The 24871-nt window shown below is 40.7% G+C and overlaps 1 protein-coding gene and 1 pseudogene across 1 annotated transcript in view; one reads left to right on the top strand and one right to left on the bottom strand.

The window, feature by feature from the left end:
• Positions 1-24871, bottom strand: part of LOC115073693 (gastricsin-like) — a 64464-nt gene that overhangs the window by 32030 nt on the left and 7563 nt on the right. The gene's annotated exons all lie outside the window — the stretch shown is intronic.
• On the top strand, positions 15133-21742 carry LOC115073697 (annotated as a pseudogene).

The following is a 24871-nucleotide window of genomic DNA, read 5'->3' as shown; positions in this document are numbered from 1 at the left end:
CTGACTATCTGCTGATTCTCTTCTGCCTGGAAGCCATCACTGTCTACATCATTGTGAGTTACCATCTCTGTCTCAGAGCTTTCCCTGGAACCAGGTACTCATTCCTCAAGGGCCTATCCTTTCCAGCTCCTGAGCTCCCTGAGACCAATATGTGAGTGTTGTCATCTAGTTCTGTTCATGAACTCTGCATACCCTGCCTACTCACTGTCTACAGCTTCTCAACAGCTCAGCCTTCCAGGGATCGCTGTTCCAGTATCTGAGGGACTTCAGCCCTATCGGGCACTTCAGCTCACTACTGCCACCTCTGGTGGCTTCAAGACCTGTTTAATAAAAGAACTAGAGTGTGTCTGTCTCCATACTCTAAGCCTAGCCGGTGGTCCCTCTCGGGATCTTCCCCTGGGGGTGAGGTCATCTGCCACCAGCCCAAGGATCCACCCACTACTATCTCCAGCAGTCTATAACAACAGATTGCTACTCCACCTACGTAATACATTAGATTGCTACTCCTATCTGATTGCTCCTCCCATCAGCATAGCGGATTATGACATTATATAAGTTCTCACAAAAATAGATATCAGCCAAGGACAGGAGGAGAAAAATTTCATGCTTAAGATGCAGCTAACTTATCTACATACACCTTTTGCCCTTGAAGAAGGCTTTTAAGCCGAAACACGGTCCGTGTCGGGCCTGCCACCGTGCTCGTCCTCACCTCCATGTCTCTGCTTACTCCTCGGAACTATTAAGCTAAGTGCTTGATTGTAATGTTATGCAAAACTTGCAATGTCACAAAATGCCAATAGGCTTTAATGTTCACGTATGCAGAAGAAAATTCTTAAAAAAAACTTTGGACACTATATGACCAATGATTATACTGCGGTATACCTATGCTAATTAGCATGAAACATGTATACTATGTATGAGGTCTGCTACATATAGGACTATACTGTGTACTTACACGATTATTAAGTTGAGAATCTGGGTCCTTGGCTGATATCTATTTTTGTGTTATTGGGCAGCTATTCCCTCCTTTATATTGGGTGCTATAGGACTTTCGTGCTCGTAATTGATTATATAAGTTCTGGCATGTAATAAACATGAGTAGCATTATCAGATATGGATGTTATCTCATTATTATATAAATTTGGGCATGTAATAAACATGAACAGCATTGACAGATATGGATGTTAAAGCTCTGGCATGTAATAAACATGAGGAGCATTGACAGATATGAACGATTCAATATATAAGTTCTGGGATATAATAAACATAAGTAGCATTGACAGATAGGACCTTATCTCATTATAAAATAAATTCTGGAATGTAATAAACATGAGTAGCATTGACAGATATGGACATTATCTCATTATTATATAAGTTTTGGCATGAAATAAACATGAATATCATTGACAGATATGGATGTTATCTTGTTATTATATAAATTCTGGCATGTAATAAATATGAGTAGCATTGGCAGATATGGACATTAGCTTGTTATTATATAAGTTTTGGCATGAAATAAACATGAATATCATTGACAGATATGGATGTTATCTTGTTATTATATAAATTCTGGCATGTAATAAACATGAATAGCATTGACAGATATGAACATGATATTATACAAGCTCTGGGATGTAATAAACATGAGTAGCATTGATAGATAGGGACGTTATCTTATTATATAAATTATGGTATGTAATAAACATAAGAACATAAGAAATTTCCATGCTGGGTCAGACCAAGGGTCCATCAAGCCTAGCATCCTGTTTCCAACAGAGGCCAAAACCAGGCCACAAGAACCTGGCAATTACCCAAACACTAAGAAGATCCCATGCTACTGATGCAATTAATAGCAGTGGCTATTCCCTAAATAAAATTGGTTAATAGCCATTAATGGACTTCTCCTCCAAGAACTTATCCAAACCTTTTTTGAACCCAGCTACACTAACTGCACTAACCACATCTTCTGGCAACAAATTCCAGAGCTTTATTGTGCGTTGAGTGAAAAAGAATTTTCTCCGATTAGTCTTAAATGTGCTACTTGAGTAGTATTGACAGATATGGATGTTATATCATTATACTGTATAAGTTCTGGCATATAATAAACATGAGTGTCATTGACAGATATGAACATTATCTCATTATATAAGACTCTTATATAATAAGGCCACATCAGGATTATGGTTCACATTTCTGGGTCCCACGCTTCATGAAGGATATCAAGGAACCAGAAAACAGACAACTGTAAAAGCAAAGACTCCAGTTTCTTTCTATCAAAGATGAATAAGATTAGAAGGGGATATAATTGCACTGTACAAAGACATGTTACATTCAAACAAGGATCTTGCAGGAAAAACTAAGAGATCATGAAGACAATCAGAAGTAGATGTAACTCCAGAGGAAGAAGATTTTACCCTGAGAGGGGTAAAACTGTGGAAGGTGTCTACACTCTGCCCTCCCCAGACGAAGGAGGCTTTACTCTGATAAAAGTGTGAAAGATACACCCAGTCAATCAAACACCTTTCTCACCAATGAAGTTAGAGATCTTGGTATCACCCTCGACTCAGAACTCAACATGAAAAAACACATCAACCTAACAATCAAAGAGGGCTTTTATAAACTCCAACTCCTCAAAAAACTCAAACCACTACTATTCCACCATGATTACTGCACCATACTACAATCCCTCGTGCTCTCCAAGTTGGACTACTGTAACTCCCTCCTTCTCGGACTTCCTGCCTCCACCACAAAACCTCTCCAGCTGCTGCAAAACGTAGCAGCCAGATCTTTCACAAACACCAACCGTTCATCACACATCACCCCCATTCTAAAAGAACTCCACTGGCTCCCCATAACACACAGGTCACAATACAAAATCCTCACCCTCCTGCACAAAACCATCAACAACCGAAAAATCAATTGGTCTAAAGACCCTCCCCAACCCCAAAACTACCAGAGAAACCTGCGATCCCAAAACACAGGCCTGCCTGCTATCCCCCACACAAAATTAGTGCTCCTTACCTCCACCAGACAACGTACCTTCTCAGTAGCTGGCCCCACCCTCTGGAACAAGCTACCCTCCCAACTCAGACTGGAACCCTCCACCCAATCATTCAAAAAGCAATTGAAAACATGGCTATTCTATAAAGCCTACCAACACACAAACTAATCCCCCCCAACCCCTCCCTTCTTGCTCCACGTCATACTCCCTGCCCCTTACCCTCCCCCCCCCCAATGTCTCCATGTATCATTATTAAGACACTTTAACCTTCCAGTTAAAACTGGTACATGCCATTCTGTATATATTGTATCTGTGATACCCTATTGTATATATTGTATATACTGCCTCGGTTAATGAGGCACCCTAGCCCAGTTCTCAAATTTGAAATATCAATAACCAACCCTTAATATTTATCGTTATATTTGTTTAATGTTCACACACTAAGGTTTAATGCTATATACGTTTTAATGTTCCCCATTAAGGTTAATGTTACAATGTATAAGTAGTACGACTCCCCTGTCATACTATTCCAACTGTTATAATGTGAACCGATGTGATGTACTCCAACGAATGTCGGTATATAAAAGCAAATAAATAAATAAATAATACAGCTATGGACATGTTTAACAGGTTGATGGATCCATTCCTGGATGGTAAACAGATCAGTGGGTATTCAAATGTATTTAGATTTTAAATAGCAGTTGCTGCCCCAAGGAAACACCATTTTTGAGGGATGAGGACATTTCGTTCAAAGACCTGCTATGACAGAGCTTTCCTGTGTTTCCCTGCATCATAGCTAGGAAGCTGGCACAGAAGGAACTCGTGATGATCCAAGATAATGGACTCTTTCTCTTCCTATAACCTGACTTACATTTAGAAGGACTAACTAGATTTCTTTTTGAACATTTGAAGGTTATATGTTTTTGATAACACCTTTTCTCTTCCAAAACCATGTTTGCTTCCCTTATCGAGCCAGTTTCTTATCTTATTATGGAATAGAACCAGAAAATATTAACTTACTAGGAAAAGGCTGATGTCGGAGCTTGAATCCTTGACTAGGGCGAGTAAAATCACTTATCTCAACTTCTGATTATAGCGGAAAGCTGAGAAGTCACAGCGGTAAGAGCTCTCGCAGTCCTCCCTGACGAATAACTTACCCAAATTATCCTCATTATTGTGCACTATGAGAAACAACACATAGCCAGTAAGAATTCTGAGCAGGCCAGAAAACTTTATTTTGAGTCGCAAATCTCTGGCTATGAGCACTAAACCAACACGTGTCACATGGGATTGAACAAAGAGCAGTGTAGCAGGAATGGCGGCTGAAGCGGCAAATGGAGGTGAGGCAAATCAAATGGCTTTGTCTTAGGAAATGATTGTGCAAATCTCCAAAAATAAACCACTGCAATAGATGATAAAACTGCAAGTAGCCATAAAGGATATTAAAGAGGGCCTGGAGGGGCGCTCTGAGAGGAACTGAACATCTCCTCTCAGGAAGACACGACTGCTGCTTGAGAGGCAAATCGCCGCTTTGCAGGCCAAAATACAAAACTGATCGAGAGGGAAGAAGATCAAGAAAGAAACAATTTACAAGTAATAGGTCTCCCTGAATCCGCCAAAGATGCTGACTTGATTAAAATGATAGAAAGTTGGCTTCTGCAAAAGATAGGAATGCATGATATAGAAAAAGGGCTGCAATATGAGAGAGTTCACAGAGTGGGTCAGCAAACTGACAAAGATAATCATCCTCAGTCTGTATTGGCAAAAATAAATTAGATTTTCCTGTACCAGGTTGACTACAGGTATTATAACTGGTAAATTCACAAATAGTATACCCGTATTTACATTTCAAATATTTCAAATTTTATTCCTTATATTATTTAAAATACATAAAACATACCCTATATTTCCAAACACTCACACTCATTCATTCATCTAAACATCATACTATACACAATGTTTTAAAATTAACAATACATCACTGTTTCACATTAACATCAACCACATAAATGTTACATAAATATTGCAACAATCCCTAATTACAATGTAAACATATCCCTTTAATCTTGTTACAATGTAAACAAATGACTTCAAAAACACTTTTTGTAGCTGGTATCCCTATTGATCAATGTCCCCTAAACTTATCATGTTTCTTTCAGTGTTAATCCCTTTTTGATCTCACTTTAACCGTACTCCCTCTTGATCTTAATTTTAACAAATGTCCCGACAGGAAGCTCCTGTTTCACCCGTTGGTTTCTTCAGGGGATGATTTTTATGCTCACTTTCAGCGACTTCTGAATAATTTATTTTATTTATTTAAGGTTTTTATATACCGGCAATCATGAGAACATATCTTGCTGGTTTACATGAAACGGGAGTGCATTAAATACATCAAACTAGAACTGAGGTGACCGAAGGTACAGTTACAATTAACAAGGGTAGCAAAACTTGGTGAAGAGGAAGAAATAGGAAAGAATAAAATGGTTAAACGATATACAAGTCAAATTACAAGTTATGTGCAAATGGCATGATTAATGGCTGGATGTTTTAGACTTATAATTCCACTTCCAATTCAAAGTTTATTGGGGAACCTAAAGCTTTTGTCCCTACACAATTCCTTTCATTTCCAGTTCCTCATTGCAATTCCTCACTTCATTATTGCCATTTTTCTCTCCTCAGTTACTTTTTCACTGACACCATTTCGTATTGTCAGCACTCTACGCAATTTTAACACCAAGATTTTTAACCGCTCGAAGCTTTCCACTATCTCTCCTTCCACCGGCGCGGCACAGCCGCGGCGTTTTTTCACTTTGTAATCTCTAGTTCTACTATGAAAAGGGTTTAAAATTTGTGCATCGTTAAATCCTTTTGGGTATTTGAAGGTCTGTATTATATCCCCATGCACTTCCTCTCTTCCAGGGTGTACATATTCCGATCCTTCAGCCTTTCCTCATAAATCTTCTGATACAGACCCCACAACATTTTGGTCGCCTTCTTTGGACTGCCTCCATCCTGTCCCTATCTGTTTTGAGATACGGTCTCCAGTAATGAACACAGTACTACAGGTGAGGCCTCACCAAGGACCTGTACAAGTGCATCACTACCTCCTTTTTCTTACTCGAAATTCCTCTCTCTGTGCAGCCCAGCATTCTTCTGGCTTTAGCTTTTGCCTTGTCACATTGCTTTGCTGCCTTCACATGTAGGGGTAACAGTGGGGAGAGTGGGTGTCTCTTCATCACAGCCTTATTCTGCCAGATCCCACTGTTATCCAATTATTCCTGTGTTTCTGAATCCTGGATGTCTGACATCTCTGTGGGAGTGGGGGTTGATGCACAGGATGCTGCAAAGTTGGGGACATTGGGTGTCTCTTTGTCACATGTCTTGTTCCACAAGAGCCCACTGTAAACCATTTTTTCTTGAGTTTCTGAATCCTCTGTGGGATATGGGCGAGAGATACTGGATGGTTGAAGGAAGGGAAGGTTAATCGAAACTTGGAAAATTCCTCTTTCAGATGAGTCAGCTCTATTTTCATTAAAGACAAAATGGACAACCTTTGATTCTCCAAATTATAATTCGTGGGACATAAGCATCACAGTTGTTGTATTGAATGAAAGACCTTTTCTTAATTATCACTAATCCCTTAAAATTCTTTAAATAAGGTATGATAAAATTTAGGCTCTAGCAAAAGATTTTTAATAGGTATTTGAAATAAAAGCTAAAGTATTAAAAACAAGCTAGAAAAGATTAATAGGCAGAATGTGAAATCCAAATTTTACAAGCAATATAACAGTTTAACAGGCCAATACAATAACGGTGTGCGAAAAATAGGTTCTCATGATTAAGCGCCCGCTCTCCTTATGTGCATCCATCCACCTCTCCCAGAAGCATGATTCAGTAGGCTAATGAGCTGCAGCATTAAAAAGGAGGCACTAGGGGGAATTGTGCATCCTTAGTGCCTCCTCAGCATCGGGCGCCCAGGAGATGTGGCTCTCAATATGAGTGTCCATTTTCTCCCGCTACCTGCAGAACATACATGGCCTGGACCGTGTATACTTTTAGGAGGAGCCACAAAGACCAGAATTTTGTTTTTTTGGTTGAGCCCTTGAGCGCGGCATGTCTTAACACCAGCTCCCGGGCTGTCATTACATTTGCCACTTACAATGGGTACATTGGCCGTGCAGCACTTTTTTGAATCGCTACTAGCCTCATCAACATGGAATTTACATATGATAAGCGCTGTTAGCTACAGGCTGGTTTAGATGCGTGTTTTGGACATGCTAATCCTGGCATTGCATCGAGCGTCTGTCCAAAATGCGCGTCCAACCACATGTTTAGTGATTTCCTGACCTGAGCACCCAATATTGCATCGGCCTGTAAGTTTCTATTCTCTGTGCTGTAAAGAAGTACTATGTAATGGGAGATGAATTAATTGAAGACAATGAAGTAGGAGTCCAGGGCAGACTATTTAAGAAAAGTAATCTCAGGACTGGGTAGATAGAGGGGTAGGGAAGGAGGGAACTAAACAGTTGAGATTACTTGCAGGAAAAATCAATTCCTCTTAGCTTGTAGTTGCCTCACACAGGAAGACCTGCAGACAATGGCTAATTTCTGCTACAAAATGCTAGTCTCCAGGCAAATGAATTCTAAAAAGAGCCCACTCTGATAATAAAACTTATGGGACTTTTTTTATTTTTCAGTCCCAAATACACACTTTTGCCCTTTTCTTTGGGAGGGAGGATTTTCATGTAACTTTAGATTGTAAAGCCAGCAGCTTGTTTCCCCACTGTGAGTGGATTGTTACCTTGCTGCTGGAACTGCATTAATATTGTTTTTATACTGCAGTATTAAGTATTGTGTATTTTAAATGCATTAATTTGTTTCTGTATTTAGTATGTACAGTGTTTACTTGATTTCCCTAGTCATAAGGTCATTACGTCTTTGTGAATCAAGAGAGAGACTTTTTTTCAGTGGCAGGTGTCAAACAGGCCTGTAGCAAAACATATAAAGGTGAATTTTAAAAGCCAGGCATGCACCAAAATCGGGAGATATGCACGCTTGTAGGTCATGCCCGTGTCCATCCAATTTTAAAAGCCACCTACATGCATGCTCATCTCCTGATACGCTAATATCTCTTGTGGAATGAAAAAAGGATGTGGTGTGGACATGATGTGGGCTTGGCATGAGTATTCCGGGCTGTGCCACGAGAAGTTCACACGAGAACTTATGCACCTGGGCACGTGCCACGTAACTTTACATCTGCTATGGAGGAAGTGTAAGTAAAAAAAATAAAGCATCCCTGGCGTTTTAAGGGGTCTTGGGTAACTGGGGGGAGTGCAGGCTAAAGAATTGGAGGATTTTGAGGACCTAACTCTAGACTGGGAGAACTGATAGATGGACTGGTGAAACTGGTCATGGCGTGGATTCACTCCTGTTATAAAATCCCCCCACTTGTGTGTCTCATACCCAGATGTGCACAGTTGTGCGTGACCAGTTGCAAAATCGGGAACACACATACGCACGCCTAGACTATTTTTTAAAATATGAGCATACGTGTGTGTATGTTATAACATTGCCTCATGGAAGTAGCTGCAGATTCACTTAGGGGCAGATTTTCAAAGGGGTATGCGCGTAAGATACGTGCGTACCCCCCTGAAAATCTACCCCAAGCTGCCCCTGCGTGCACTGAGCCTATGTTGATTAGGCTCGGCGGCGCACGCAAGACCCGGGGACGCGCGTAAGTCCTGGGGCTTTCCTGGGGGAGTGTCGGGGGCGTGTCGCGGTGGCACATCATCCGGGGCGGGGCCATGGGCGTGGTTCCGGCCCGGGGGCATTTCGGGGATGTGGCCGAGCCCTCCAAAACTGCTCACGGGCCGGGGAATCGCGCAGGCATAACTTTGCCAACAAAGGTAGGGGGGTTTAGATAGGGCTGGGAGGGTGGGTTAGGTAGGGGAAGGGAGGGGAAGGTGCAGGGAACATAAGAACATAAGAAATTGCCATGCTGGGTCAGACCAAGGGTCCATCAAGCCCAGCATCCTGTTTCCAACAGAGGCCAAAACCAGGCCACAAGAACCTGGCAATTACCCAAACACTAAGAAGCTCCCATGCTACTGATGCAATTAATAGCAGTGGCTATTCCCTAAGTAAACTTGATTAATAGCCGTTAATGGACTTCTCCTCCAAGAACTTATCCAAACCTTTTTTGAACCCAACTACACTAACTGCACTAACCACATCCTCTGGCAACAAATTCCACATCTTTATTGTGCGTTGAGTGAAAAAGAATTTTCTCCGATTAGTCTTAAATGTGTTACTTGCTAACTTCAAGGAATGCCCCCTAGTCCTTCTAATATTCGAAAGTGTAAATAACCGAGTCACATCTACTCGTTCAAGACCTCTCATGATCTTAAAGACCTCTATCATATCCCCCCTCAGCCATCTCTTCTCCAAGCTGAACAGCCCTAACCTCTTCATCCTTTCCTCATAGGGGAGCTGTTCCATCCCCTTTATCATTTTGGTTGCCCTTCTCTGTACCTTCTTCATCGCAACTATATCTTTTTTGAGATGCGGCGACCAGAATTGTACACAGTATTCAAGGTGCGGTCTCACCATGAAGCGATATAGAGGCATTATGACATTTTCCGTTCTATTAACCATTCCCTTCCTAATAATTCCTAACATTCTGTTTGTTTTTTTGACTGCTGCAGCACACTGAGCCGACGATTTTAAAGTATTATCCGCTATGATGCCTAGATCTTTTTCCTGGGTGGTAGCTCCTAATATGGAACCTAACATCGTGTAACTACAGCAAGGGTTATTTTTCCCTATATGCAACACCTTCTGAGGCCGCTCCGATTTCGGAGCGGCCTCAGAGGGAACGGAGGCAGGCTGCGCAGCTCGGCGCATACTTTATTAAAATCTACCCCTTATTTAGAAAAGCTTTTCATTAAGTAAAGAAAGCGTAATGAATAGATGGGGAACACTTTTGGATTATTGGGGTTGCAGGTGCGTGTAATTATTATATTTTACTAGTCTTTTTAGTGATGTACATTTTAAGTAATGTATTACTTGTATTGTTTGTTGATGGTTTTTTTTAATGTATTTTTATGAATGTATGTATGGAAGTTGCCTAAATCATGGAATGGTGTGGCCTATACATTTTTAATATAAAAAAAAAAAAATAAGCAAAAAAATAAGAACTTGTATTTGATTATATATTTTGTATTGGTGGATCAGAAAGGCAGTATATAAACCTCAGATTAGATTAGATTTGATTCAGCCCTAGTTTCACTCAAGGCATCAACATGCCTCTGTATAGAGCTCTGGATGACCTCATATGAAGTACTGCATACAGCTCTGGTCACCCCATCTTAAAAAGGATGTAGTGAAGCTTGAGAAGATACAGCAGGCAACCACAATGATGAGAGGATTGGGGCATCTCTCATATGAAGAAAGGCTAAAAAAAGTAGGGCTTTTTAGTTTTGAAAAAAGAAGATTGAGGGGGGACAAGATAGAAGTGAATGTAGCCCTCTGCTTCGGTGATAGGGCTAAACTTGTGAAAGGGATACACTCAGTCCTGGGCTGAGTATCAATTTCTCTAGCACTAGTTCTTCAATCCCAGGGCGTGGATTCTCTCAATGGAGAGAGGTTTAACCACCTAGGCCCAAAGTTATTAGTTGTTAGTAGTGGTTTTAGTCTTCTAAGAGTCATGAGTTTGGCGTATCCTTCCCTTACTTTTAAAGATATGTGTTGTTTCAGGTTAAGCTCTGTGTCAATTATCACTCCAAGGTTTCTTACTTTCTCTGCTAATTCTATTTTTTGATTATTTTTTAGTATGATTGGGTTTTGGATGATTTCAATATTTTTACGTTCCAAGTGTAGGAATTCTGTTTTCTCTATGTTAATAACTAATTCCATTTGGTTTAGTAACTGTTTGATGATATCCAGATACATATTGGCTATGTTCAGAGTCTTTTCAATTGTGTCATCAATGGGTAAAATTAGTTGAATATCATCAGCATATATGTAGTGTGAGATGCCTAGACCAGCTAGCAGGTGACATAATGGTAGGAGGTATACGCCGAATAGGGTGGCCGATAAAGCTGAACCCTGTGGGACTCCTGTTTGAAGGTTTATTTTTTTGACATTACGTCTTTGATCTGTACGTGGTAGTATCTATTATTTAGATATGATTTGAACCATTTGATTGTTTTGTTACTTAATCCTATTTCTTCTAATCTATTTAGTAGGATGTTATGCTTTACAGTATCAAATGCTGCTGATAGGTCTAGCATCATTAAGATGTACCGTTTACCACTGTCAAAGCCTCTCATGATCTTGTCTGTTAGGGCGAGCAGTAGAGTTTCTGTGCTGTAGTTTTTGCGAAAGCCATGTTGTGATGGGTATAGGATATTGTTGTTCTCTAAGTGTTCAGCTAGTTGATTTTGTATAGTTTTTTCTATTAATTTTGCGATTACTGGTAAGTTAGATACTGGTCTACAATTGTTCAGAATGCTTGGATCACTGTTTTTTTTCTTTAAAATTGGTTTTACGATTGCCCCTTTTAGTGTGTCTGGCATGGTTCCTTCTGTTAAGGATAGATTGATAATCTTTGTTAGTATCGGGGAGACTGTGTTGGCTACTTTTTTTAAGTCCATGGTTGGTATTATGTCATATGCATGTGGGGCAGTGTTTATTCTTTTTAGCATGGTTTCGACTTCTAATTCTGATATTTCATTGAATTCCGCCCATTGTTTAACGTCTCTTTTTTGCATTTTAATATTTTGTTTAGTTGTGTTTGGAATCTTGTTTAGGTTCATAATTTTGTCATTGAAGAACGTGGCTATTTCATTACATCTGTTTACTGGTAGGTTTTGGGGAGCATCAGTTTTGTCATTAGTGAGATTTTTTACAATGGTGAAGAGGGTTCTTGGGTTATTTGTGAATTTTTCTATTTTAGTACTGTAATATTGTTTCTTTGTGTTGAGGATAACTTGTTTATAATAGGCCAGGTGCTTTCTGTATTTAGTTAGGTTTTCAGGTGTTTTATTGGAACCTCTCTGTTGGGATGCCCTAACTCTCCTGTTTCATTAGTATCCTTCAAGGATACATTCCTCTGAACCATGCACTGCTGAGTGACTGTCGGCTTTCCCCCTTGTTCTAGTTTAAAAGCTGCTCTATCTCCTTTTTAAAAGTTAGTGACAACAGCCTGGTTCCACTCTAGTTAAGGTGGAGCCCGTCCTTTTGGAAAAGTCTCCCCCTTCCCCAAAAGTTTCCCCAGTTCCTTACAAAACTGAATCCTTCTTCCTTGCACCATCATCTCATCCACACATTGAAACTCTGGAGCTCTGCCTGCCTCTGGTGACCTGCGCATGGAACAGGAAGCATTTCAGAGAATGCCACCCCGGAGGTTCTGGATTTCAGCTTTCTACCTAAAATCCTAAATTTGGCTTCCAGAACCTCTCTTCCACATTTTCTTATGTCATCAGTGCCCACATGTACCATGACAGCCGGCTCCTCCCCAGCACTGTCTATAATCCTATCTAGGTGACGAGTGAGGTCCGCCACCTTTGCACCAGGCAGGCAAGTTATCAGGCGGTCCTCATGTCCACCAGCCACCCAGTTATCTTCATTTCTAATAATCGAATCACCAACTATGATGGCCGACCTAACAATTTCCTCCTGCCTGGGCTACTGCTTGGGAGACTTGTCCTCAATGTGAGGGGACAATGCATCACCTGGAGAGCCGTCCCTTGCTATAGGATCACTTCCTGCTACACCATGGTGATGTTCTCCAACCGGGAGACCTTTCTAATCCAAGGCATCACCAGGGCTGCCAGACTGGATTTGGGACTTGGCTACTACTATGGCCCTGAAGGTCTCATCAATGTACCTCTCTGTCTGCCTCAGCTCCTCCAGGTCTGCCACTTTAGCCTCCAGAGTTCGGACTTGTTCTCTGAGAGGCAGGAGCTATTTGCCCCGGGTGCGCACATACAAGCTCTCACCGGCAGGTAAAAAAACATACATGTGACACTCAATGCAAAAGACTGGAAAGCCCCCCTCTTGCTGCTGAACTGCTGTCTTCATCTTAATTTTGTTGAGTTCCTAGTTAAGTTTAGGTTATTAAGGGAGTTGGAATTAGAGTACTTTAAATTTAGTGTCCTACAAGGGGATGATTAAACTCTCAATAAGGACTGGTGCAATAGTATGATTTAGATAAGTGCCTGATTGATTTTTAACGAGAAAGTGTCTCTTGCCTATAAATCAAGGATTGAGCTAAGGATGGGTGGAGGGAAAGACAGACACTAGAATTAACTCCCTCTGGCTTGCTTATTATCTCAGACACACACAAACTCTAAAGAATATATTCCACTATTGCACCTCTCTCCAAACTTTTTCAAGTCCTAAGATTTCCCAGAGCTATATTTATTAATCATCCTCAACCAACATTAAGTTGATTTTCACTCAAAGGATTGAAAAGTTTAAGATTTGTGTGCCTAACAGCACGCTTCCGTTCTTCTTCTACTGCAAAGGGTGCAGGGACTCTGGAAGCTTTGTGATTTACAACCTGTGCACCATTGTTTCATTTTGTGTGTCCTATTTGTCCTTTGCTTGGAACCAGGAGGTGGCTTGTTTGCATGTTGATGCAGTCTGCTGGCTCTCCTGCCTCCATTACTTCCATCCTTCCTATGATATAGTGCTGATAAGGGCTTCGCTGTACGCCGAAGGAATGGGAGGGGAACCCAATTCAGCCACATCCATTTATTTTACTCCTTCATCCAGCTTTTCTAGCTCTCTGGTGATTTTCCACAGTAAATCCAGGAACAGATGCTGCTGCTTTCTCCTCCATAGATCATGGGGTCACTGACTGATTTATTAAGTTTTGGATAACACTCGGTTCCTTTTCACTACCACATTTGTTTTTCTTTATCTTTCTTTATCAACAGATACTTTTATCTTTATTAGTTAATGGCTCTACTTTGTTTTCAACTGCAAAAAGGTTTATAGGAAAAATAGGTCTTAACTTTCCATACAGGAAAAACTGATAATAGGATATGAACCCCAATAGAGAATATGTGTAATGTTGGGAAAATGAGGGATAATGGAGGGAGAAGAGAAAGGCCTGGATGTTGCAAACCTTTTCCATTGGGAAAAAATCAGCAGAACCAGGGGTCACGATTTAAAACTCCAGGAAGGAAGACTCAGAACCAATGTCAGGAAGTATTTCTTCACGGAGAGGGTGGTGGATGCCTGGAATGGCCTTCCGGAGGAAGTGGTGAAGAGCAAAACTGTGAAGGATTTCAAAGAAGCATGGGATAAACACTGTGGATCCATAAAGTATAGAGGATGTGAATGAAGTGAAGAGGAATGGGGGCGGCTTATGGGAATGATGGCTACTACCTGGAGATTAATTTCCTAATTAAATAAATATACACATGATTAATGCGACTCCAACATTGCTCTATGCTTCAATGGCAAGAGGAAATAGAAAACAAAAAAAGGTTTTGTATCCACAAAAAAGCAGGGGAGTAGCTAGCTTGATACGGCGGTTACTACCCCAAACCAAATTAGCCTGATACTTCACTCTCAATGATATCCAGCATAGTTCTCTGCTTCAACGGCAGGGGGAATGAGGAAAAGATCTCTGCTTCAACGGCAAGGGGAATGAAGTAAAGATGATTTATATTCGAACAACAACCAACAAGGACTGAGTTGCACAGGCTGGATAAACATGAGTGGGAGTAGCTTGCTATGACGGCGGTTACTACTCCTAAACAATTAGCTAGATACTTCAATTAGATGCAGCTCTAGCACTGATACTTCACTTAGATGCAGCTCCAGCACTTAGATGCAGTTCCAGCGCTGCTAACTACATCGATGGCGGGGGTGGAAGGGAAATAGATCGATATCGGGGGTGGAAGGGATGGCAGGGTGGAAGGGAAATAGAACAAAAAGTCACTTACAAGGGACAAGAGAAACAGATAAATATGGGGGAGAAAAAAAAAAGTGAAAGCTTGTTGGGCAGACTGGATGGACCATTTGGTCTTCTTCTGCCGTCTTTCTATGTATATAAGGAGCCATTTTGCTTTCTATGGGACCATTCTCTTCAGAGGTGACTCAAGCAGCTGGCCAACATGAGACATCTGATCTTCGTGCTGCTCTGTCTCCAGCTCTCCCAGGGGCTGCTCAGGTGAGTCTTCAAGCTAAGAAGAGAAGGCAGAACCAAGCATGAAGAACGTCCTCACAAAAATGAGGTAGAACAGGGTGTCCAGTTTTCTCCAATTCTTACATCTCTCATTATCCTGCACAGAGTCCCTCTGAAAAAATTCAAATCTATTCGAGAGGAGATGAAGGAGAGGGGTGTAATGGAAGAATTCATGAAGATACATAAGAGAGATCCAGCCATTATGTACAACTTCAATAAGTTTGCTATTGCATATTTATTTATTTATTTATTTAAAGTCTCTTCTATACCGATAACCGTTCGCACATCGTATCGGTTTACATAAAACAAATAACTTTTGGGCAGGGCCCTTACAAGTAACGATCGAATACAAGTAACAAATGAAAAATAATGGGGAAAGGTGTGATAACAATTAGAAGTATTTTAAGAATGGGAACTAAATAAAGGGGTATCATATGCATTTACAGTAACAGGAACTATAGATAATAATGATTGGCATAACAATATATAAATAAATACGACAACTATAATATAATAACTACAATGTACAGGAGCCAGCGTTCTTAAACCTATGTTCTTAAACCTATATGAACCTATGAACATGGATGTAAGTAGCAACTTGCTCCCTGCTCACTAAAGGGACTTATATTCTTTTTGGTGGGTGCACATTAACTCTTTTCTTAACCTTAGCACGATCCACCTTCCCTTCCCAGGCATCGCTGATCATTTATTTGCTGGATGTACCAACCCTAAATCCATGGGGGACTATAGCTACCAAACCACAGACCATAGTAAATATCCCAAAAAATATATATTTTTATGATTTATTTTCCTATTACTGCTGCCAAATATAAAATTCCAGTGAATTTCTACTAGCAGATGGAGATCAATTCTAATTGATGAATTTTAATTCTGTTCTATATATATTTAATGAGAAAACAGGTGGTTCTCCAATACCTTTCATGACTGCCTCTCTCAGGGGTGCTGTAGCCTCTAAACAAGAAATTATTTTTGAGTTTACTAATGATCCATCCACAGGGGAAAATCATAAAATCTTCACAAAATAATTCTACTTAAGAAAGGGTCTCCTTAACAAAAATACTGTCTTCTCTTGTCACCAGGCAAGCTACTATGGAGAGATCAGCATTGGAAGTCCTCCCCAGAACTTCCTGGTTCTGTTTGACACCGGCTCCTCCAACCTTACTGCCAGAGCCAGGCCTGCAGTGAGTATATCGGGGCTGCTATTTATAATAACAAGATGTTCTGATCTCTTCATTTCATGGACTTTCTAACTGCAGTTTACAATTACTGAAGACAGTGCAGGCTTAAACTGGCTTTAATCTGCCTTCAAACGCCTGGTTAAGAGAACTAAATGATGACTGCTATTTTTATTTTAATGTTTTTTATTGTGTCTTGCTTTCTTGCACTTGTGACTATTATGACTGTGCTGGTGGAATATGCACTGAACATTGTATTTTGGAGGATGTGGAATACAAGATGTTTTTGAAAAATAAAACTTCATACAGTACAGAAAGATTGATAACAGATGGCTTCAATGTCAGAGATCTTTAGACAGCCAAGTCTCATCATCCTATCAGGGAGGTTCTGTTGAAAGAATTGATTCCAGCTGGACAAAAATATTTTCATAAAGAAAAGCCACAAAGCAAGTCAAAGATAAACACTTGCAAAACTGGGAAGCAGAAATCAGGGAGGAGAACGTGAAAAAAATTGCACCCAGCAGCAGATACACATGAACGTGGCTGGCGTAGCACTTTATAACATGCACACATGTAAAATACATGCGTGTACATACAGTACGTCAATGCGTGAATACATGCAATGCATTAAAACCACATATTTCAATCCACTCAGCACAAGTACTTTATCTACCCATTTTTAAAGTACATGAGGTAGATTTAAAAGCCGGATGCGTGCATCAATTAGGGGATGCAAGCACCCACCTAATTTTAGAAGCCCCCTAGATGCAGTATGCACACGAATCTCCTGCTGCATGCACGTCTCTAAAGGTTTTTGAAAAGATGGGGCCATTTCTCAGGAGTTCAAAGGACCTAGAGTAACCAGGGGCCTGGGGAGTTTGGAGGACCGAGCTGTTAACTGAGCGAATTGGTGGACGCACTGGTGAAACTGACAATGGCGTGGACGCCTGCCCCTTTTAAAATTCCTCGACATGTGCGGTAGAAGCGGGATTTACGTGCACATGGTCAGGCTGTTTTATTACATGCACATATACATTCCTCAAGTTATAAAATGGTAGCATCCCCAGGCACGCGCCAATATATGAAAGTTACTGTCCCTGGGTATAGACTTTATGTGTGAAAGAAAACCAGGACTTACTTGTGTGAGTCAGGATTTACAAGTTGGACAATTTAAAACATGCGCACATCCATGAAATTAACCAGTTTGCTAATTAGTTTCATTAATTAATTAATTAGACTAAACTTTGTTTGTAAAAGCGGTATGTAAACATTTTTAAATAAAATAAATAAATAAATAGTCCACAAGTTCTCGCAGTCCTTCTCCAGGTCATTGAGTCCTTCCTGGTTCTGCAACCTGAATGCCACCCAGTTCCACCCCAAAAACAAGTTTAATATCACTTACACTAGATAATTAGCAGGCGTAAAAATATGCGAGTAAGCTGGAAAATGTGCACGCATGATAAAAATAGACCAGGAATGTCCCAGACGTGTGCATGTGAAAGTGAAAATCCACACGTATTTTTTAATTTCATAAAATATGCGAGGAGATGCTACTTACATGCGCATATGCTAATTTTTACATGCGTAACATTTTGGAAATTCACCTTTAAGAGAGCAACTTCCAAACTGTGTGCAGAATTGTATTTTTTCCAGCTTATGCACAGGAGTATAAGTGCTAACTCCTCCCCTAGCAACATTGCCTGTCTCTGCGTGGACTTTTATGCATAGAGAGCAGCCCTTTCCTTGCATAAAACATTATTGTACCCCGTCCCCTGGAAATGACTTTGAAAATTGCCTTCTACAACCAGAGAGGTCCATATTCAGTTAAAATTATCTGCTAACTTGGCCACTGAATATAACTGGCTATCTGCACGGAGCAGGAGAGGGACCTTGGGGTGATGGTGTCTAATGATCTGAAGTCGGCGAAACAATGTGACAAGGAGATAGCTAAAGCCAGAAGAATTCTGGGCTGCATAGAGAGAGGAATATCGAGTAAGAAAAAGGAGGTGATTATCCCCTTGTACAGGTCCTTGGTGAGGCCTCACCTGGAGTACTCTGTCCAGTTCTGGAGACCGTATCTCCGAAGAGACAGAGACAGGATGGAGGTGGTCCAGAGAAGGGCGACCAAAAAGGTGGAGGGTCTTCATCGAATGACTTATGAGGAGGGATTGAAGAATCTAAATATGTACTCCCTGGAGGAAAGGAGGAGCAGAGGTGATATGATACAGACTTTCAGATACTTGAAAGGTTTTAATGATCCAAAGACAACGACAAACCTTTTCTGTCGGAAAAAAATCAACAGAACCAGGGGTCACGATTTGAAGCTTCAGGGAGGAAGACTCAGAACCAATGTCAGGAAGTATTTCTTCACGGAGAGGGTGGTGGATGCCTGGAATGCCCTTCCGGAAGAAGTGGTGAAGACCAGAACTGTGAAGGACTTCAAAGGGGCGTGGGATAAACACTGTGGATCCATAAAGTCTAGAGGATGTGAATGAAGGGTGGGTGGCTCGCGGGAATGACGGCTACTACCTGGAGATAATAACCTTATTCAATAAACACGCACACTGTTAATGCGACTCCAACATTGCTCTAAGCTTCAACGGCAAGAGGAAATGTGGAAAAAAGGATTTGCATTCACAAAAAAGCGGGGAGTAGCTTGCTTGTTACGGCGGTTACTACCCCAAACCAAATAAGCCTGATACTTCACTTTCAATGCATATCCAGCATAGCTCTCTGCTTCAATGGCAGGGAAGAAAGACTGATACTTCATGCATATCCAGCATAGCTCTCTGCTTCAATGGCAGGGGAGAAAGACTGATACTTCATGCATATCCAGCATAGCTCTCTGCTTCAACGGCAGGGGAGAAAGTCTGATACTTCACGCATATCCAGCATAGCTCTCTGCTTCAATGGCAGGGGGAATGAAGAAAAGTGGATCTATATACAGACAACAACCAACAAGAACTGAATTACATAGTCTGAGTAAACAAATAAGCATGGGTGTAGCTTGCTTATTGCGGTGGTTACTACCCCTAACTAATTAAGCTAGATATTTCACTTTGATGCAGTTCCAACACTGCTCTCTACATTAATGGTGGGGGTGGAAGGGAAATAGAACCAAAAGGTTACTAAGAGCCAAGAGTAACAGATAAGTATGAGGAAAAAAAAAATGCAAAACTTGCTGGGCAGACTGGATGGGCCGTTTGGTCTTCTTCTGCCGTCATTTCTATGTTTCTATCTAACAGTGAGCCGGATAAGTTTATTCAGCTAACTTTAGACTAATACAATTAAGTTAGCTGATAAGTAGCTAATGCCTCCTTTCCATCCCTCACTTAGCTGGATAACTATTTATCTGGATAAACAGTAATCTGGCTTAGTAGCAGCCACTGATTGTGGCCAAATATTGAAACGATACCATTTAGCCGGATAAGTCTGAACTTATCTGGCTTAAGTGGCGCTGAATATGGCCCTTCAAATTTTTACTTCTAATACTTCTTTCTCTCAGACTTGTCTGGATCTTAACAACTATGAAGAGTTTACATTAGAAAAGTATTTATTACATGTATAACTCCTTCTTCAGCTAAAATGTGAAACCCTCCTTGCTTTAGAGAATCACCCATTATTCAATCCGAGTCAGTCCTCTACCTACACCTCCAACCAACAGCAATTCTCTATGTCGTACGGCAGCGGCAGCCTCACTGCTATCTTTGGCTATGACACTGTGACAGTTAGTTTGCTGGATAATCCTAAATCTTGAATGAATCGATAATACTGATTCTATTAATAATGCATTACAAAGAATACTGTGAGCAGTTATGGACTTGGTTTATCAAATAACCTGTCCATAGGCATAAAATGGGAGAAAAGCACTATACAGTCTATTCTTGTAAGTTATATAATTCCAAGAAATTTAGCACACATCAAACAAGTTTTACTGACGCCTTATGACTTTTAACATGTCTTCAAAGCCATAAACCACAGGCATGGACCTCCAATATTTCCATTGTAATGTCTTGTTTAATGTGCTGGATTTAAGTGTAATACATTTCTGGTCTCAGATAGAAACATCGGAAGACTCTTGTAACTTGCTCCAAGCTCTTAAGGATGCTTCTTCATGGCCACCCTTAGTCCTTCCACCTTCCTTGTCTTCTTAATAGAGACACAACGCTTGATCACATAATGAGAGAAATTGTAAAATTGACTCTATCATTTTTTCTTATTCTCTTCATACCTTGCTGTGTGCATGTCTGCCTTATAGCCTGTATTCTTTACTAATTTAGGCCATCTTCATTAATCTCAACTAATAACTAGTATGGACAGAAGTGAAATGCTCCAGAGAAGAAAAAACCCCCCAAAAAACTATTGAACTAGGTCCACTAGCACCTGAAACACCATTTCTTAATCCTTGGTCAGTGCCGTTGTAGGGGAAGATATTGGCAGCCCCAGCCAGCATTTTATACTTCTAAACTGAACCATAACTCGGCAGTTTATACATCTCATAATTTGCTAGTCACGTGTGATTTTCTTTTATGCCATTTAGGTTCAAGGCCTTGCCATTACAAACCAAGAATTTGGCCTCAGTGTGAATGAACTGGGAACAAACTTCATCTATGCTGCATTTAGCGGGATTTTTGGCATGGCCTATCCATCTTTGTCAGCAGGTGGTGCCACTACAGTCATGCAGGGCACTTACCTATCCCATCTTCAGCGTGTATATGGACAGGTAATGCACCCCTCAGTCTCAGTCTGCAGGGAAAGAATATATACAGTAAATACAGAATTTAAAGTCAAAAAAATATCATAATCTCTTGCGTGCATGAAGCATTTGATTTTATCTTGTGCCTCAGAACTGCCTTCTGTGTATTATTCCTTCCTTCATCTGCAGAGGAGGGGGAGCTGTATAAACCAGAGAGACTTCTTCCTTCCTCTAAGCCAGATGCCAATCACTAAGATCTCTTTCCAATCTGTGTCTATGGGACAAGACCTATCCTAAGCCGCTTCCCTCCCTGAAAGTAAGGTATGTTCTCTTTTTCCTGCACTGAAATGGAAGCTATGTTTTGTAGAATCCTGATCACTTGTATTTTTTATAAAAAAGAACATTTGTTGCTGTCATTCACTATAAATTGGATTCTGACAATAACTAATTTGACTTCTTTATTCATAAAGAGTAATCATTAAAAGGAAGTTATGATAATGGGTGGAACTTTTGATAGGAAAGAATCCTTGGATGGCGTATGAAGAAATGGCTCTCACTCAGTACAGCCTGCTTGTATTTCTTAGGGTAAGGAAAGAATTGTATCTGGAAGTCTTAAGGAGATCGGAAGCGTCTGCACTAAACTCTACTGGGCCAATGCATCTCTTTATAATTGTAAATGTGTAACTTCGTATGTGTCCCTAAGTTTGCTATTAATTGACAGGTTCCATGCTACAGAATTATTCAAATTGCACAATTCATTTATTTATTATTTATTTTAAAATATTTATTGCCTGCCTTCCTCCGTTCAGGGCGGGCAATAAAATTCCCATCAGAAGAAAGGTTTGTGTGCTGCCCCTTAACAAGAAAAACGGTCTGTTTGTTGAAAAGAAAGGGGCCTGAAAGACAGATACACACAAGCACACGCAGGCTACAGAGCAGGCCAGACTTAGATCTGCTGATTTAGAAACCTCCATGGCTGACTATGACGGTTGTATACCTGCCACAATCTTTGCTAATAAATGTTTTCATAATGAATTCTATGCGCATCTCCCCAGGTTTGCCATCAATGGCCAGGCTACCGGTTGGTGCAATCAAGGCTGCCAGGGGATTGTGGATACTGGTACCTCTCTCCTCACCGTTCCTCAGCAGTATATGGGATATCTGCTGCAGTATCTTGGTGCTCAACAGAATCAGTATGGAGAGGTAGGAACAGCAAGCACCCGATAGAACCTGCAGAGTTCTGGGCCAGGCCAGTGCTGCACGCTGCCATGTAAAGGATCTGGGGTAGATTCCTAGCTCAGGTCTATGTTCTCCAGGGCCAAGGATGTCAAACAGGTGGTGTTCATAGTCCTGGGATGCACATGAAGCCAGAGTCTCAGCAGTAAGTCAATGGTGACATCTAGTGGCCAGATTTAGAATGCATGCATATTGTATCTCACAGTCTGTGGTCACTGCAATGGCTAGGCTAGGTAGGGGCAGGATATAAAATAGGCAAGTGCAGGGAGAAGCTAGGATAGTTACAAATGAAGGCTGATGGCGCCAAAGCCCAACAGAGGCTGATTCCAAGAAGCAGGAGAAAATTGCTTGGCCAGAACTACAATAATTAAGAAGCCTTTGAGGGAGTTGTGGATGATCTCTAGCAGAAGGCTACATTATGCCTTGCAGTGGCTAACATATGGGTCACTGATTTGTAGCAGGAAATGCTTCCTTAGATGGCATGCCATGAAGAACAACAGTAGGGTCAAGGAGTATTTTAAGCCATGATATTTGCAAGATTCATGAAATAATTTCTCATGAATATATCTAGATAATCAGAGATAGCCACCAGATTTATTTGTTTAAAAACTTTTATATACCGTCATTCTGGTTTTCAATCATGACAGTGTACAAACTTAAAATAGAAATTAAAAATACAAAGTTAAAAATACAAAATTAAAATAGAAACTGAAAATACAAGGTATAGTAACATTAACAATGTGAATTATCAGATGTGAAAAAAATGAACCTTTTCTCCAGTCACACCAAGAAGGTTTCCTGGTTGTGTCTGTTATAGGGCGAATATACTACAGAGATCATAACCTTCTGTGTTAGAGATTTCTGTTATGTTTTATGATGTTCCCAAAGTCTGAGCACATTTTAGGTTGGTGATGGATTCATGGTAATTGACATTATAATAATATAATTCTAATAATAACTACAGAGTGGTGTAAATGTCTGTCATAGGATTATGTACATAAGTGAGAATAGGTCTCCTTGAGCCTTGGGATGTTTTAGAGTTCACATATTGGGGGAAAGGTCCTCACATGATAATGGCAGACAGAGTGGGCCCCAGGAAGAGGCTTCCAATCAGCTCGATCATTAATAGCAGCTTTCCTTCACCTCTAACCCTGTAAACACATAGTACACCATTTTCAGCCACTGGCCAGCTAGCCCCACCCTGGAATGTCCCAGAGATAAAAAGTTAGCAGGGTATGTCTGGGGCAACCAGACCAGCGGGATTCTTTAATCCTGGTGTTTATCTGGGTAAGTGCCAAACTTAACCAGGTAAATGTCTTGACCATGGACTCAGAGATCCCAGTAAGAAACAGAAAGGCAGAGAATGGATAAAGAATACAACGAGATGCCTCCAAAAACTCCACAAGCACCATGAGATCGCAGTAGGCCGCTGGAGCTTAAGATGACTACCGATGCATAACTGGGTAAAGAATTAAGCCTATAGACTCTGTCAGAGGAGATAATCTGAGAAATATCACAGACTGTTGCTGCAGTATTAGAGCAAAACGTTTCTAAACTGCAATCTGACATTGCAGAGTTAAGAGGGGCAAGATCTACACATCACAAAAACTGCAGCAGCGAAGCCCTGTATCTCGTGAAACCATGGAAGCATGCATCACAGCTATGGAAGTGCAAAATGCAAAACTTGTAGAGCGTGTAGATAATCAGGGAAATCGAGGAAGGAGAAATAACATTAGACTAGTAGGCCCAGTGACGGACTGGGAATTTAAACATGTATTTGAGACTTGTCTGCCTGTGAAAAGCAGAAAGGGCACACAGATTGGGTATTTTAGAGATGGCAATGGCAGACTACAACTGCAATTGGTTGGGTATTCAACTTTACTGCCAAAATATCATGAAAAAAGATAGCACATCAATCTGGATTCATTTCATGGGGACAAAAGTCACCTAAGGAACAAAGTTCTTATTGGAAAAGTGATCTTCTTCTGGGTTAAGTGAAGTAACGGGCGAGATCTTTCTCTTTTGCCTTCTTTCCTGTATTAATGCATTTCTTTAGTGTTTATTGATAAATTGGCAAAGATAGCATTTTGATGCATCACAAATAGATTAAAAATTTGTCTTTTCTTTGTAAAGGAATCAGGCAGAACCTGTTACTTCAAGAAGTTGTCCTGAATAGGGATTAGAATAATATTATCGATCTGTTTGTTGTCTCAGAATGGATGGGGAATTTTCAGAATTGAATTTGGGTTTATGAGAATGGAAAAAATAGTGCAATATATACAGCGAGTAATGGGAAACGTCCAAAAAGAAAATGGACACAACTACAGAGCCACCAACCCAATTCATAGGAAGCAACTTTTCAAAATGACTGGGGATGCTAAACACAACACACATTACCCCTCCCCGGACACACTGAAGGAGGATGCTCAATACTGGGGGTATTCAAGCAAACACTGCACTCACAGAGCTGGCACCTATGCAACCATAACCTTCCACGTGTGCTAAAGAAATGCTGATAAAGTCATTGTTGAAATGAAATT

The sequence above is a fragment of the Rhinatrema bivittatum genome, chromosome 12 (assembly GCF_901001135.1).
Source record: "Rhinatrema bivittatum chromosome 12, aRhiBiv1.1, whole genome shotgun sequence".
In the NCBI taxonomy this organism is placed as follows: Eukaryota; Metazoa; Chordata; class Amphibia; order Gymnophiona; family Rhinatrematidae; genus Rhinatrema; species Rhinatrema bivittatum.
The sequence above is the reverse complement of the archived record's forward strand: the minus strand, read 5'-3'. Positions and strand labels throughout refer to the sequence as shown.